This window comes from Sceloporus occidentalis, unplaced genomic scaffold (genome assembly GCF_023333645.1).
Source record: "Sceloporus occidentalis isolate IW3139 unplaced genomic scaffold, rSceOcc1.0.p SCAF_6, whole genome shotgun sequence".
NCBI lineage: Eukaryota > Metazoa > Chordata > Lepidosauria > Squamata > Phrynosomatidae > Sceloporus > Sceloporus occidentalis.
In genome coordinates this window covers 17062501-17079474 of record NW_028316986.1, presented here as the reverse complement: position 1 = coordinate 17079474, position 16974 = coordinate 17062501, and the positions used below count along the sequence as shown (strand labels likewise).

At 40.0% G+C, this 16974-nt stretch overlaps 1 protein-coding gene across 29 annotated transcripts in view; it reads right to left on the bottom strand.

Annotated features, from left to right (window-relative positions):
* The window catches only part of NRXN1 (neurexin 1), a 1287731-nt gene that overhangs the window by 816960 nt on the left and 453797 nt on the right, over positions 1-16974 (bottom strand). The gene's annotated exons all lie outside the window — the stretch shown is intronic.

Genomic DNA, 16974 nt, shown 5'->3' with positions numbered 1-16974 from the left:
CAGACTAAGTGCCACCATTTTGAGAGGCTAAGAGCCCCCCCAAGACACAAAAAGAGGGTCAAGCGTTTACTTCAGGATGGCACCACTTTAACTTCCGTTATGGCTCCATGCTATGGAATCTTGGGATTTGTAGTTTTGAGGAGCTGTTTGGCCATCTCTGTCAGGTGCCACAACAAACTTCAAATCCCAGCATTCCACAACATGGAGCCAAGAGCAGTTAATGTGCCATCAAACTGGATTATTTTTTCAGTGCAGATGCAAACTGAGCCCTTCCTCTGAAGATGTTTACATCAGATAAATTCAGGTCGATAAAGCAAAGTGCAGCTTCTCAAGCAATGAGCGGCAGCCACTCTGTTCATGCTCAGAGACACTCTGTTCATGCTTTGAGACACTGCATTCCAATTTCTGAGCTGAGCTAAGAACCCAGGCTGCATCCACACAACATTTCATTCCCAAGAGGGATTTTTAATTCCAAGACATACACACACACACACACACACACACACACACACACACACGATTTTTAATTCCAAGACTCATCTATCTATCTATCTATCTATCTATCTATCTATCTATCTATCTATCATAATTTTAAATTCCAAGACATTATACCTTCCTTTCTTTTTATGAAAAATAAACCCCTTTAAGAGAATCCTATTTTGGGAGAAAGGCAGGGTATAAAATCAATCAATAAAAAATTATAGTGCAATAGTCCATCAGTGCATGGTTTGCACTATAGGACTTTATAACGTTAAAACTGTATAATTTTAAAAACAATTAAAATCACAGTAGGCTCAGAGTGCTATAGAATCATGGAATCAGAGTGTTGGAATAGACCCCAAGGGCCATCCAGTCCAACCCCATTCTGCCATGCAGGAACTCCCAGTCAAAGCATCCCCAACAAATTATGTAATGGAGGTGTCCATCTACATTGTAGAAAGACATACTTTAGATTAATGCTATGGAAAATCACCACCTTGAGTCCGTATATTGGAAGAAAGGCGGGATATAAGAAAATAATAATAATAATAATAATAATAATAATAATAACAACATTCGACATTGAGAAACTGGAGCGTGTCCAAAGGAGGGCGACAAAAATGGTGAAGGGTCTGGAGACCATGCCCTATGAGGAACGACTTAGGGAGCTGGGGATGTTTAGCCTGGAGAAAAGAAGGTTAAGAGGTGATATGATAGCCCTGTTTAAATATTTGAAAGGATGTCATATTGAGGAGGGAGCAAGCTTGTTTTCTGCTGCTCCAGAGAACAGGACCCGGAACAATGGATGCAAGCTACAGGAAAAGAGATTCCACCTGAACATTAGGAGGAACTTCCTGACAGTAAGGGCTGTTCGGCAGTGGAATGCACTTCCTCGGAAGGTGATAGAGTCTCCTTCCTTGGAGGTCTTTAAACAGAGGCTGGATGGCCATCTGTCAGGGATGCTTTGATTTGGATTTCCTGCATGGCAGGGGGTTGGACTGGATGGCCCTAGTGGTCTCTTCCAACTCTACGATTCTATGATTCTATGATTCTATGAACATCTGGGTATTGTAGTTTTGTGAGACATTTAGCATTCTTTGTCAGAGAGCTCTGGTGCCACAACATACTACAAATCCCAGGATTTTCCATAGCATTAAAGTGGTGTCAAACTGGATTATTTCTGCAATGTGCAGCCTTATTAGACTGCAGTTCCCAGCAGTCTGTGGTGCTGCTGGATGATGGGGACTGCAGTCTAGCATTGCCTGGAGCAGGGCCATAGGACTCCACAGCCCCAATTCATCATCTTAGATTGATTCCATATATTAATTAATTAATCATAAAATCATAGAGTCAGAAGAGACCCCAAGAAGGGCCATCCAGTCCAACCCCATTCTGCCATGCAGGAACTCTCCATCAAAGCATCCCCATTGACATGCTGAAAAGGGGCCAGCTAACTGTATTTTATTCTCTTTGTCTTTTAAAAAAGAGAAAAAACAAGGCTGGAAGGAAGCTTCTTGCTTTTTGCATCACAGACCCTCCTCTTTTTTGTTGTTGCAAAAATACAGAAATGACTGTTTTTGAAAACCTGAGTTCATTATCAGAAGAAATGTACAGAGTAGAGTCCCAGTCTCCTTTCTCTGGACTTCTGAAACCTGAATTATTCCAAAACCCAAAACTGACCATGAGAGCATCTGGTCTGACCCCAACTCAAGGAAACTTGGGAATCCTGAAGGTTTAGAGAAATTACTGAATTATTGAATTATACAAGGAACAGTGGTCTTAGGGTTTTGCTGACTGCTCAGTGTACAGAAGCACAACATTATTTTAAAAATTTTGGCGGGATACAGACGGGCAAAAAGGGGTGTGTTCATGACGTCATGAAGGTATAGCCTTCAGACGGCCCTTACCTGAATGCTGCCATGAACACGCCGCCCGCACGCCCCAAGTGGGAAGAAGCGGCATTAAAAAGGTGCTGCTTTTCCCCGCTTCTTTTATATATACTGCGCAACTGCGCAGCTCCATCTATAAGCTGCTGCACCGGTACGCCAGAATTGTTACGCCGCTAATTTAAGTTGCCCATTTAAAAGCTCCATGTCTGCTGTGTCGCATAATGAGTCGGGGTCCTGGAACATGCGCAGTTTGCACCGAGGCTCTAATTAGAGCGTCAGATGCCATACAGATGTGGAAGCTGCAGTACAGCTGCACTCTATTTTAATGCTCGTAACCCTAACCCTAACCCTAACCCTAGAACAACATGTACGCATGCGCTGCTAGAATTGGGGAAAGTTTGGAATTTAAAGTGAACCCCTACACACATTCCTGTGCCATTTTCACCTAACAATAAAAAACCCCTAAAACTTTAAATATTTACATATGTACAAGGGAGGTGATGGGAGATGGCAGGGGGACAGCAGTGGCAGCAGCAACAGCTGTGGCTGTGCATTGCAGATTCAGCAAGAGCGTGGGGACCAAAGGAGAGGAGGCATCCATGATGCTGGTGACACTACCAACGTGCAAGCGGACAAGGATGCCAACACCAGCTGATCACCAGCTGGCAGGAGACCACCATTGTTCTTGGGCAGGGCGAGGGAAAAAGTTTAAAGGGGCCTGGGCGCTTTAAATGTGCACATAGGCTTTCTGCCGCCGGTGCTGAGCGCCGCAGCTGCGCAGCGGCGCATCCGCCAGCCTGCAAAAGAAAAAAAAAGTCCCGTTTTTGGCCGCCCGTGCAGAAGCTGCCTCTCTCTTTGCAGCGTTCTCCGAGGCGGCGGTATGGAAACTGCGGGTCAGAAACGGCCCCAGGTGAGGCGTCTTCACTGCCCCCCATGTGGAAGCCCCATACACCTGAGCCACGCCCCTGGGGCAGGCGGTCTGGAGGCTCCGTATTCAGCAGAATAAACCTCCAAGACGTCTTCCCCTGCCCGTCTGTACCCCGCCATTGTGTATTAAATTACCTTCAGTCTATGTCTATGAGATGCATATGAAACATACATGGATCCCATCTCCCATTATATCCCATTTGACATATATAAATATACCAAACTCTGAAAAACTCCAAAATCCAAAATACATCTAGTCCTCAGCATTTTGGGTAAGGGATATTATTATTATTATTATTATTATTATTATTATTATTCTATATTGTATATGGATATAACTGTTGAAAGGAAAGTTAGAAGTCACCTTTTCTTTCTTTTATATCTCCTTTTAGAAGCTTCCTTCCTTCCTTTTTCTTTCTTCCTTTCTCCCCTTCCTCTTCCTTCCTTTTTTTCCCTTCCTTCCTCTCTTCCTTCCCTTCTTCCCCAGGAAGAGAGACTTTTATTCTGGCAAAAGCTCAGGGGGGGGGGGGGAGGAGGAGTAGTGGAAAGACTGGGATGGAAAGGAAACAAAAGGGAAAGTAAGCACAGAGAGAGAGACCCCGGCCCACTCCCCCTCCCTCCCTCCCTCCCTCCCTCCCTCCCTCTCTCTCTCTCTCTGAGCCCGCAACTTAAATTGTCTTTCCTCTTTTGTTTTCCCTCTCTATCTGAGCCCTCCGTGCTTTTGATGGAGGGGAGGAGAGGGGGAAGGAAGGAGCTTGAACATCCCCAGAGTTGAAGGGGGCTCCAGACCCCCAAACCCCCCCCCCCCCCTTGGCTACGTCCCTGCTTGCAGCAGCAAGGATATGGGAGAAAGAGAGACAAACTGGGACATTTTAAAGGCAGCTGAAACAGTTTGGTGACAGAAAATTAATGGGGACTGTCCCTGCCACACTGGGGCAGTTGGAGATATGGAATTGAAAATAGAACTACTAGATGGGAAAAATAATCCTGTATTTAGTTCAGGAACACAAGCCCAATGGTACCATCATGAACTTAGTAAAGCTATCTTGGCTTATTGGCACTGTGTGGCCAAAATCTTACAAAAGTACTGCCAGAGTAGAAATCTCCACCAGCATGCTTTGATTGGGCAGGTCTGGGAGGGCAACTGCTATTACATTTTGCCCAGAGTGTAACTCCAGCTAGATGCTTAGGTGGAAACTTTTCTACAGTGGGCCTTTGTTAGCTGCTGGGGGTTGACTCTCGGACCCAGGGACGTAGCCAAGGGGGGGGGTGTCTTGGGGTCTGGACCTCCCCCCTTCCATTAGAAAAATGAATGGTGTGTGCTGCTGCGCTGCCACACTCAAGCCCCATTATAATGGTGGCAGTTAGTCTGGAACCCGCCCCCCCTGTAGATACCAAAATATCAGTGGATGCTCAAGTCCCATTAAATACAATGGCATAGTGAAATGCCATTTTACTTACATAAAATGGAAAAATCAAGGTGTGATTTTTAAAATATATTTTAGAATATATATAATATTCTATTGTATAATATTGAATCTACGGATAAAGAATCTGTGGATACAGAGGACTGACGGTACCTAAAACATTGCTTTAGATAAAGATTATTTCCCCCTCCCTATGTAAGGAATATAATTTTATAGTGTTACCTTGAATCCTGTTTTCTTTACATGCTGGTTTCATATTGAGTTGCAAAACTCTGCAGGTTTTCTTCCAGAAGAAATTCACACTTTGTGTGTGGTTTTTTTAATAAACCCTATTTTTTTTAATATGAACATTAATGTACATATTTTAATTAATTTACACAATTATTAAAGCTTTTTATTTTATTTTAAAAATGTGAACATTTGTGTCATTATCATTTTTAAATGTATGCATGATATTCCCCTGAAACACTCCCTAAACCATGTAGATTTTTTAATTATTGAAATTCTGCACATAAGGCACATTTACTCTTGCCAGACATCTTAAAAGGGGCAGATTGTATAATCTGTTTAAAGTGTCAAATCCAAGAAAATTCGTTTTTATCCCTCTAGTCAAGTCACTATACCTGGCTGATGAACAAAACCATAGATGAATGCTGGCCAATCAAAGCCAATTCCTTACTCTGACCAAGACATTCTTATTATGTTCCAATTGTTTGCTGCAAGGCAACTATGGGAATCATGTCCCACTTCTCATTTTTGGCCTTTTCTATGGGGCCCTTGTCTTTTCCAGAACTCAAAAATGGAGCATGTTTTCCCCCTAGAGCATGGTGTGATTTCCCCACATTTAAATATACATTTTTCATGGCTGGTCTTGAAATAATTTGCTTACAATCAAATAGGCATCAGATGTGCAAGAATACAAAAGCCATTATCTAGTTCAAATCTTAAAAATCTGCCAACAGGGTTATAGAATTAAAAGTCAAAAGAGAGAGTATCCTTTTAATAACAATCACCTCAATGAAAACACTGTAGGTATGCCACAAATTACAACCCTTTGAACAACCTGGAATTACGGCCAGCCTTGAGGTCAGGGTCAGAGAAGGAGAAACTAATTGTGTTCGGAGCTTGTATGACATCAGTAGAAACCATGCTGGGTTTCTGATACTGAAGCTGAGGCTAGTGGTCAGAGACCTAAGCTATAACCCTCATGGACACCTTCCTCAAAGTCTGATTCCACTGAAGAATCAAGTGCCTTCTATTCCACCATTTTCAGCTGCTATCAGACAATGCCACAACTGGGGAAGCTGTTTCACTGAAGCTGGGGCACTGACTCTAAGACTTAGAATCATAGAGTTGGAAGAGACCACAGGGCCATCCAGTCCAACCCCCTGCCATGCAGGGACTTTCAATCAAAGCATCCCTGATAGATGGCCATCCAGCCTCTGTTTACAGACCTCTAAGGAAGGAGACCCCACTACACTCCAAGAGAGTGTGTTCCACTGTCTAACAGCCCTTAATGTCAGGAAGTTCCTCCTAATGTTGAGGTGGAATCTCTTTTCCTGGAGCTTGCATCCATTACTCCGGATCCTAGTCTCTGGAGCAGCAGAAAACAAGCTTGTTCCCTTCTCAATATTAAATCCCTTCAAATATTTAAACAGGGCTATCAAATCGCCTTAACCTTCTGGTCACTTCTCTGTAGGATGAAGAGGAGCCATTGCTGAGCACCTTTGGGTTTGGCCAGTCAACAAATTACAAATCCACCTAAAAGTCACATTGTCTAGCCCACATTTTACCAGCTTGTCTGCAGGAATATCATGGGGACCTTGTTAAAGGCCTTACTGAAATCAAGATATCTTGTACAGTATTTCCTTCATCTACCAAGCTGATAGTTTCATTAAAAAAAGAGATCAAATTAGTCTAGAATTTTATCATCATTATCTTATACATCAGTTCCATTTGGTCCAAAACTGAGCAAGCAGACTTAAAGGTCAGTTTATCTCCAATCTCATATCAACTCTGTGGAGTTTCTGTTTGCTTCTAGGCTCAACTCCATATACTGATTTGAGTCTCTTGACCCCAAAATGGCTCATGGCCATTTCTTGCTCTTAAATTCTTGTTCGTAAATGGGCTGGCACAGGAATTATGATCAATGTCAAAAACCTTACTTCTACTGATATCTTGAGAGCATTGGTAGGTGAGTGACAAACACGGAGTCTTACTGTGCTGTCCTACAACACTGGAGTGTCCCCCCAGCTGGAAATTCATTCGAATCCTTCATTGCAACTTCTGTCATAAAACCTGAGGAAACATCACTTTTGTGGGGTTTTAATGGCTAATACCTATTTCTATTAGCACCGGTTCTGATGTATACATGCACACTTCTATTTTGCTTTGCTTTCTTCATTGGCTGCATTTCATTATTTAATTTAGAAATGGTTTATTGCACTTGTATTTTTACTGATCATTTAAAAATGTAGTCTGGGTATGCTATGGATATTACTGTTGATCATCATCATCATCTTTGTCATTACCATCATTAGCAATTTTTTTTTATCCTTCCTATATTTTCTTCTTCATTAAGCTAAATTTACCCATTTCCTTCAACCTCTCCTTCACAGTACTTATATTTCATATGTCTGGCCATCTTTAATACCTAACATATTTCAGTTTTTCTGTGCTGTTCTTAAAATTTAGCATTCAGAATGGCTACAGAATTCCAGATGCTGTCTGACCCATTCAAAATAAAGTCAAAATTAGAATAAACCAAAACTGGAATAGGGCCTTTCATTTTCTCCCCTACTCCTGTACTTTTGTTCCTATCCCAGTTATGGATTGCATAGGCTGTCTCAAGATGGTGGAAGCAAGGCACTAAACACATTAAATTTTCACAAATTCAATTTCTAGTGTCCTTTCTTTTTGAGGTTAAGTGTATGCATTCACACGCGCACACATGCACACACACAGAGAGAGAACAAGCCAAAAAAAGGGAAAGCTGATTGTTCACACAGGGACAAACAACTTACCTGATACTTCTAGCTTTTAATATCCCATTCAAGAAGCCAGCATTTACTGTAAATTGAAATTTTGCACATTTATGGAAACGTGCAAAAATCAGTCTTGCAATAATGCATTTTTTTTTCTTTGCAAGACCAATGAATAAAAAAGGGGCTGGCCTTGTTTTTCTGTCCCAAATGCCTCATGGTCAAAAAAGGGCATGGTTGTCACCTGCATCAAATCTCTTCCACCACCATCTTAAAGTTAGCTTTAACATTCGAAGAAAGATGCAGTCTGTGGCCCTCATCATTATGCTTCTTTCCCTAAAATGATATTTGATATTTACTCCTGATGAAGAAGCCAGTGAGCTTGGAAAGCTTGCATAATATGCTCTGTGCCTTTTGGTTGGCCTAACAAGGGTATCACTGGAAGTTGTTTTCTTTTTGGAGGGGAAGGGTGGATTTTGTTATATTTTACTGCATGACCAACAAGACTACCTTTGGATATATATATATATATATATATATATATATATATATATATATATATTCAGGCAACAATTTTGCAGAGAAACATATCTGGCTTTTCTGTGTAAAACCATTCCCTTTTCCCCCACAAGCAAGTGTTTTCTGCAACAACAACAACAACAACCACAACAACCACCACAAAAAAAAAATGAAAAAATCTCGTACTGGTATACATCTTTGTCTATGCATAAAACATATTTTCCACATGAAAACATTTTTCTATATAAAAACCATGTACCTTGGGATAGAATAATGTCTCAAAAGAGTTTGTGAACAATGAATAATATTTTCCATTCTCATATTCTTCATGCAAGAGATTTCTTGAGAACAGGGGAAACCATTATTTTGAAGGGGGAAAAAACCATAGTAAAAAGTATTCTTTCCGTTCCCATATTTAATGCTTTCTTGGGACAGTGCCTGCTAGCCCCAAGCAATGAAATAGTGAGAAATGTCCAAACTACTTTGATTAAAGAAATTTCTCAAGGGTGGCAGGTAGGAACTTCCATACAACCCTGCTGCTATACCTTTTCAATATATATATATATATATATATATATATATATATATATATATATTAAGTTCTTCTTCTCCCTGTCTTCATTGGGAGGTCTCTGAATTTCTAGAGATCTCCATTGACTGGCTGTGAGTAAGGGACAAAGGAAGACATTTGTTTGACCTCCTGATGAGTCACAGGCAACATTAGGTGGGATCCCTAGTATTTAAAAGCCACAGCATTAAATCTTTAATTATTATGTATCTCAGAGTGAACCCAGCTAGTTGAAAAATGAATAATGCATTCATGACTTTCTTAGATGCAAACCTAGCAGGCAACTGATCTTTAAAAAATTAAATTTTCTAGTGATTGGAGAGAAGAGTACCAGTTGTCAAATAGTTGCTATATTTCTGAGTCCTAGCTTTTCTTCTGGATTTCGACTTCCCTTTCACACACATACACAATCTGGATCTGCAGCTTTTTTAACAAAAGGCCACTGACAATTATTTGTCCTTTCAGATGAGCTTCTCCTGGAAAATTGTCTCATTGGTCAAATTATTTCCAAAGGTGACCCTTGTTTGCAAGATAAAATGTGGTATTTCCATTTGAAAAGTGAGAGGAGAAAGCTATCATGCAGGTCTGAGCATTCAGAACAGTTCAAGGAACTGATGGTAAAGAACAGAGTTACAGAAGAGAGAAACAATCACGATTTTTGGGATGAAAGGAAGCGAAGCTCAAGATTAATTTCAAACAAGAACTGGGAGTCAATGATAGAGGAGAAATAACTATATTGCATATAGGAGATAATTATGTACATGATGAAGGAAAAATATCTGAAATATGGCTTTTGTTATGATATTATACATGACATCAGAATCTAAGTAAGTAAGAAAATAGCACCATCATTACAGACTCCTCAATCCCCACCCCACCCAGAAAAACCTAGTAGAATGGGTGAATTACAAAGAAGATGACAGGATTTGTTAGTTAGATTCAGACCAAATATTTATAAAAGTAAGTATTTCATCCCCACTATTCCTTGTGTATTCACAAATTTCCTCTTGCCAAATACTACTTTAATGATAGGCTGAAGTCCAGCTATTTATGTTTCACAGCACTTTCTCTGTGCATCACAAGGATTATAGAGAGCTCACTTGTGGGAAAATAGCCTAGGGCTTTAATTTTGCTCTACTCATGTTTGCTGCATCATAATCTCAAGGGGACTCCTGTGCAATTTCCTAAGATTATACTATGTAGTGAGGAGCAAAATTGATCAGTAATCCCCTTTTCCCATGAATCTAATTCATGGATACATTCTAAGAAGTGGGTTTCAGAAACAGGTTGTCTATGTATGATGTCTCTTCTTCATAAAACGTGGAAATCCAATAAACTACAGCAAGAATAGATTACACCAACCAAGACTCCCAGCAAAGCTTACACAATAAATCCAAGCAGTAACTTGGAATGTTCATTTTGGGCACATTCTTCAGGAACAATTTCAGAAAAGGCCAGAAAAGGAAATAAAATGAAACACTTGGGTGAAAATCCAATTGCTACTGCCTTCTGGAGAAGATCCATTGTTGAATGGTAAGTAAACGCTTATGTAAATGCCCTTGACTCTCTTACTAGTTGAGAGTCTTCATTTTATGATTTGACTGATGATATTTCTCTTTTGGACAGCAGTTAACCACACTTGGTGAATCAACACCACTTTTTTGGCAACTGTCAGCTATAGGTAGCACCCAAGAAGAACAGGGACTCCAGGATAGCAGAAAAAAAATAAATTTTCTGGCCCCACAGTTGCCCCAACCTCCCCCATTACTTGGCCCTTCATTGTGGCACTAGGCAGCTGTTTCCATGAGCATCCCACTGAGCCCCAGATGCATTCACTGCCAAGGCAGGTTGCTTCACTCTGAGGTCAGAACAAGGCACCCAGTGATGATCGCATGGGTGGCAGATGCATTGGGTGGCTCAGCAAAAGGTGTTTCAAACAGCCACCTGACATCAGAAAAGAGGTCTGGATCTTCCCAGAAGAACCAAGGTAAAAAGTAAATTTTTAAAATTTGTTATAAGGGAGGTATAGCCTGGTTCTGGTGCTGAACATGCTGGACATCATCTGGTCTGCTCACACTAAAACTGGGATTTGGGCCCATCATTCACACACTCTACTAAGAGGCCGCAGAGAGGCCAGTTTATTTGAACCTTACAGACAGCCCCTAAGAGGGGTTGCATACTGTTGTTAGATTTATCTGATGTTTCAAAGGAAAATAATTTCCCCAAGACTTTCAGGCTGTGAACTTTAAACTTTTCTACATATTAAACAAGAAACTCACTTTAGTTTTCCCCATAGTGGTGGTGGGAATTCTCCAATCTTGGATCCATTCTGGTTTTACTTTTTTCCACTTGCCTCTTTGCTTACATCTATTTTTAACTCTCTTAAATCAAAGAAATGGCAATGGGGCATTGGTTTGTGCACTTATTCCTAATCTAGGAGACAACCTGTAACTTCTGGTGTTCGCTCTGTTCTTCCTTGATAATTCACTGTGTGCCATCTGCAAAATATTGATCTCTTCTTCTACCAGTGTGGGACATAAAATTAACCACAATGGGACACAAAAAGCAGACATCTTATGAGTTCTCACCGAGAAGAAGATAAAAGGGATCATGATTCTGTTAAGAGCTTAGGAACGATAAGGCTTGAGAAGTAGAAGTATTGTGTTTCATATCTTTTCAATAGCCCTAATTTTATAATTGTGTTCTATTTTGCTTCTTTCCCAGGTGAATTCTCAAAGATGCACATCTTCCTCTAAAACAGAGTAAAATATTAAACAAGAAAACTGCAGAAGCAGAATGCCAGTAGAGAGGGAGATGAGTATTGCCATTCTAAGGAGGTTTTGTGTTTTATTACATTATTTGATGTTCCTCAAATTCTAAACAACTCATGCCTACATAATATACATTTACTATCAGAATGTTTGATAATTCAGCCTTAATGAACTCTAGTTAGAACCAATCAAACCTACAATCTCTAACTAATGTACAGATCTAAATTTAACTATTCACTAGCTTTTGTACTTCTGAAATGTCCTGGCTCAAAAAAGAATAAAATGTCTTTTCTAATATGCATCTCTTCTGAGAAAAATTGTGTTTAGAAATATGTATTTTGGGAAAAAAAAAGCTTTCTAGAAATAGTAAGGCCTACTTCTAATTCTTATACCCACTTAGAGTAAAACAATTGAAACAACAGAAAAGTGTTGATTTATGAAGTTTCCATTAATTCAAGAGGTCTATTTCAGATGGGACTAACAAATGGATTTAGGGCTGTATTTAAATGCAAACTCTGTTAGCGATCTTCGTTTTTAAAAGAACTGCTGATTAGCATTGAATCAATGAACCAGCAACACAAACCAGAAATACACTGCTTTGCCCTTCTTACTATATACATTATACCTGGCTGTTGGCAATGGAGAGGAAAGGCCAAGATCATGCATCAAGCAACATGATCAATAACCTTATAATGATGGTACTATATCGCTGTATTGCTAATACGCAACCATGCTAATGAATTGCAACAATGTACAAAACCGCACAAAATGTCCCATTGTACAACAGGGCATGTTGTGCACTGGGACACATTGAGAACTGTTGTAGAATGCCATGCTGCTGGCTCCACTTGTGCAATGGTCCCAACAGCAAAGCTATAGCTCACGTCTCCAGAGAATATTAACATTGTAGAATGATGCATTGTAGAATTTAACATTTTGCAATTGTAAGTTGGTTATGAAAAATAACTCCCTAACAGGATGTCAGTCAAAAGGAATTCATAATTCAGGATGTCCTTCTCAAAGGAATTCATAAGTGAGATGTAACTAATCTCTCCAACAGAATAACCTGAAATGTAGCCCTGCACAATATATGAGCCATCAAACCACACATATGTCAGCTCACTGGGGACTTGATAAATCAACTGTTTTCCCAATTGCCTTCAAGAACTGGAGGAATTGTGAATTTCCACCAATTTGAAAGCCTGCTGAAGAGGTGGGGTGGATCATAACTTAACTAAAACTTGGAAAAGTTACTGTTTGGACTACAACTTCCCAAATCTCCCAGCTAGCATGCATGTGTGTGTACATGTTGGTATGCATGTGTGTGTGTGTATAAATACACACATATACACACACTTCCATTATTTTGCTTCTCATGGTATACATATGAAGAAACCACTTTAACTAGTCATCTCAAAATATGTGAATGAGTTTCTCCCCCTTCTTTTTTACAGCCTTTGCCCAGAGACTGAATGTTATCAGTATGTGTTTTTTCATCATTGAACTGATTACATTTGCTACTATAATTATAATCACACACACACACACACACACACACAGCCTCACATCCAACAAATATGTTTTTGAGCTCAAAATCCCATTCTTTTCTGGATAAGACTTGATTCCGGATCTAGTTGCAGTTTGAGACATCTATCTGGATTAAAGGTGGTCAAATGGCTTCCAGAATACCTCTAGAAAAGGAGAGCAGGAAGAAATGTTCTCTCCTGGTCCCAACCTCCATGGATCCCAATAGCTCTACAACAGATTACAATTATAGTATATAATAACTATATTCAAGCATGTATGAATGTGTAAAGAGTTAAATGGTTCATGGGGAAGAAAGGTACTCTCAGATGTCCCCATGCACCTGGAAGCATCATGAACCCTCACACACTGGTTGTGAAAACCTGAAGGCTTTTTTACAATATTCCTCTGGAATACATTTGACTGCGTGTCTATGATTGGGAACTTGATAAAGCGGGGTCTTGATCTGAGAAGCTCTGTATGTTTATTCAGCTAAATATGGCTACTTTCCTGCTCAATGCATGCTACTGGTGCTCAGGGTCCTTGGAGGCCAGGGCTTACTTGGGTGGTTACATACATGCCCTGACTTTTAGCTCTCAATATGTAGTGGGGCAAATGTCAGAACAAGGCTAAAAAAATTAAAGAAGAAGGGGTGCCTTTGAACAGAATGCCTTTATCCCTATAACCTTAAATGCCATTGATTTCTACTCTCCATACACATTCTGCTACCCATCAGACCTCCTTCTGAATTAGCGGGATTCAGGAGTAGAATTTAGACCTTTTTTTTTTCATTTAAACTTAACCTCCCATTGCCTTTAGTCACATACCATACATACAACAGGTATAACATGGTTCCATTAATGTGATCTGGTGACTGGGGGGAAAGTGTTGAATTTATGGCTGTTATGCACCCAATTCAATCCAAACACCTCTTTCAGGTAGGGAAAAGAAAATGTGTGAATACTATCAGTGTAATTTTGAAAGGTAAACTACAGCAGTTTATATGAAACACGACATAACATCTCATGCAACTTGTCTGCTCCTTCTTTACCATGTATCAACAATGCACCATTACTTTAACTGCAATGACTCCATCTTTAGGAATCCTGAGATCTATTTTTTATTATTTTATTTTTGAAATACTTAGGCGGGTTACAGACCGCCAGAAAGTACGCGACGAGCGCGTACTAGGGTTAGGAAGGGGCGGTGCTTCCGCACCCCCTAACCCTAGTACACGCTCCGCGCGCACAAAATGGCAGTGGCCGTTCCACACGGGCGCCGCCATCTTGACGTAGTGGATGCGCTGCGTCTGCACGTCACGCCCCAGAAATGATGCCACGAGCACATGACTAGCGCCTCAAGGCGTCACTTCCGGGGTGCAAGAAGGAGCGTGATTTCCGCGCTCCTTCTCTGCAGCGTCCGGGAGCCGTGCGGCTCCCAGATGCTGCAAGCGGAGGCAGAGCCAGACCGCTGCTTTTTGGGGGGTCTGTAACCCGCCATAGAAATCTTTGCTGGAGATCTTTGGTGCTGTACTGCAGGAGGATTTGACTAGAGCTTTCTGAGAGACAATTCTTAAAGGATTTACTATCAAATTATATATCCCAGGATTGCAGAGGATAGAGTTATGAAAGTCAAACTGCTACTGTTGTGCAGTGGACTAACCATTATTTAGTGTACAGCTACACTGAAGAATTAAAACACTTTGACACCACATGGGTCTATCCTGTGGAATCCTGGGATTTGTAGTTTTGTGAGGCACCAGAACATTCTGATAAGACCTGGTTAATATCTCACCAAACTGCACATTCCAGGATTCCACAGGATGGAGCCATCATAGTTAAAGTGGGGCCAAACTGCTTTCTTTCTTCAATATGGATACATACCCAGTCCCCAGAAAACACATGATTCCCAAAACATTATACTGATAACAATAAATATGAACTTTTTAGTTTTATTCACCATTATAAGAAAATATTTTCCTGTTACAGGCTGTGTGAATTTTGTAGCCACCCCAAGCAAATCCAAAAGGTTCCAGTGAGCAGGCGATAAAGTTGCTATGGGTATTAAATATTTAAAGTAGGTTCCTCTGCTTGCAGAAGACACACCTCTAACTCTAAAATGCTAAACAAATAAAGGAAACTTTCCCCAACAGATTGAGAATCTTTGAAATGCAAAATAAATGTGTCAAAAATAACAAAGAGAATATTTGGTTCAGCCCTACAAATACTGAGCTGCTACAGGTGCTGTCAGAATTAATGAACTTTTGCAAACATGGTCACAACTCTTTCTTAGCAGATTTTCACTTTAGTGAAAGAAACAGGAGTGTGCTTATAATTAATTCTTGATTTTGAAAATCTAACAAAGGAAGGAAGAGTAAACATAAGTACAGTAGATTGGAGATGGGAAAAGAACGGATATTGCTATGCATACACCACAAGAATTTCTTCCATGGATCTTATTTTCCTTATTGGCTCACGTAACCCAGCATTTTGTTTTTGGTCAGAGACAACCCAATATCTCTGTTCCCTCACAAGTCGCACTGGACTGAAGACAACTGGCTTTTCTTTTTTGTTTGTCCCTAGTACATCACATCCAGAGATTTTATCTGTAGCAACTATGACTTATTGTGGTACAAATTTCAACATGTGAATATGTATTTTTGCAGATCCCTTGCTTGGACTCACCTGTTTCAAGGCAGCAACGTAGAGACCTACTCCCATGCCACTGATTTGTAATGGAGAAAGTATAACTTTTTAGAGTTAAAGGTATGTCTTCTGCAGGCAGAGGAACCTACTTTAAATATAGTTTTTTTTAAAGTATAACCCATCAGATCCATTCATCTGGTGAGCAGATTAAAAAATTTCCTATTCATTCCATAGGAATGGACAGTTCCATAGATACATTCTTTATATGCATGGAGTTATCATTTGGTTGGCAGGAAAACCTCATGAGTGGAAGTTCTCTGCATACCACTAGAATCCTTACACTGGCAAGAATTCCCTTGACTTACAGTAGATGCCAGACATTGATTTAGATGCCAGCTATTTTGAATTAAGCATATAATTCCATCCCATCCCAGAATCCTTCTTTTCAAAGGAAAAGTAGTATACCTATATTGTGAGTCTGCTTAGCACGGAATAAATGGCTAACATCAGTTTGATCACAGATCAGCATTTATGAAGAGAACAGGTTCTCCCTTCCCTCCTTTGGAAGACCTGAGGCTCCTCTGTTAGATATTTTGGCAAAAGTTGTATCAGAATGGAGACAAGAGGATATTTTTACACTGAAGTCTGCCTTCCTGGTACTTAATTTAGCTCACTAGATTATATTATTGCAATTTAATTTAAATGTTGACCCAAATTTCTTTTCTACTGTAACATTCACACTCTGTTTTCACTGAGCAGTACAACCTGGGCTTTGGCTGTAGCTCTTTAGTTTGTTCGTACAGGTGTGTGTTGAGGTGATTAAATGATAGTCCATACAAATAAAATAAAATCCCAGCACATAGAAAACTAACATGACAGGGAGACAACTAGGCCAGAACCCCTGAGATACCATTTTTTTCATATATAGGTTCAAAAATAGGCCTCAAGAAAGAATAACAGCACACTAGCAAATTGCTATTAAGACATTTCTTCATTCTAATACAATCCCTTGGCAATGACAAAAGCTCACAGAGATCCTAAACACTGGATGCATAAAACAACAATTATAAATCTTTGCATTCATGTCATACTGCTGAGGACAGCAGAATCTGTTCTTTCTGGGCATTTTTTTTTTAAAAAAGGAAACATGCATTTCTATAATAGAGCAGTTATAACATTTTTATAGATGGATAAGGAAATATGATTAGGGACGAACATAACCCAGGTTCCATTGACTGCTGGA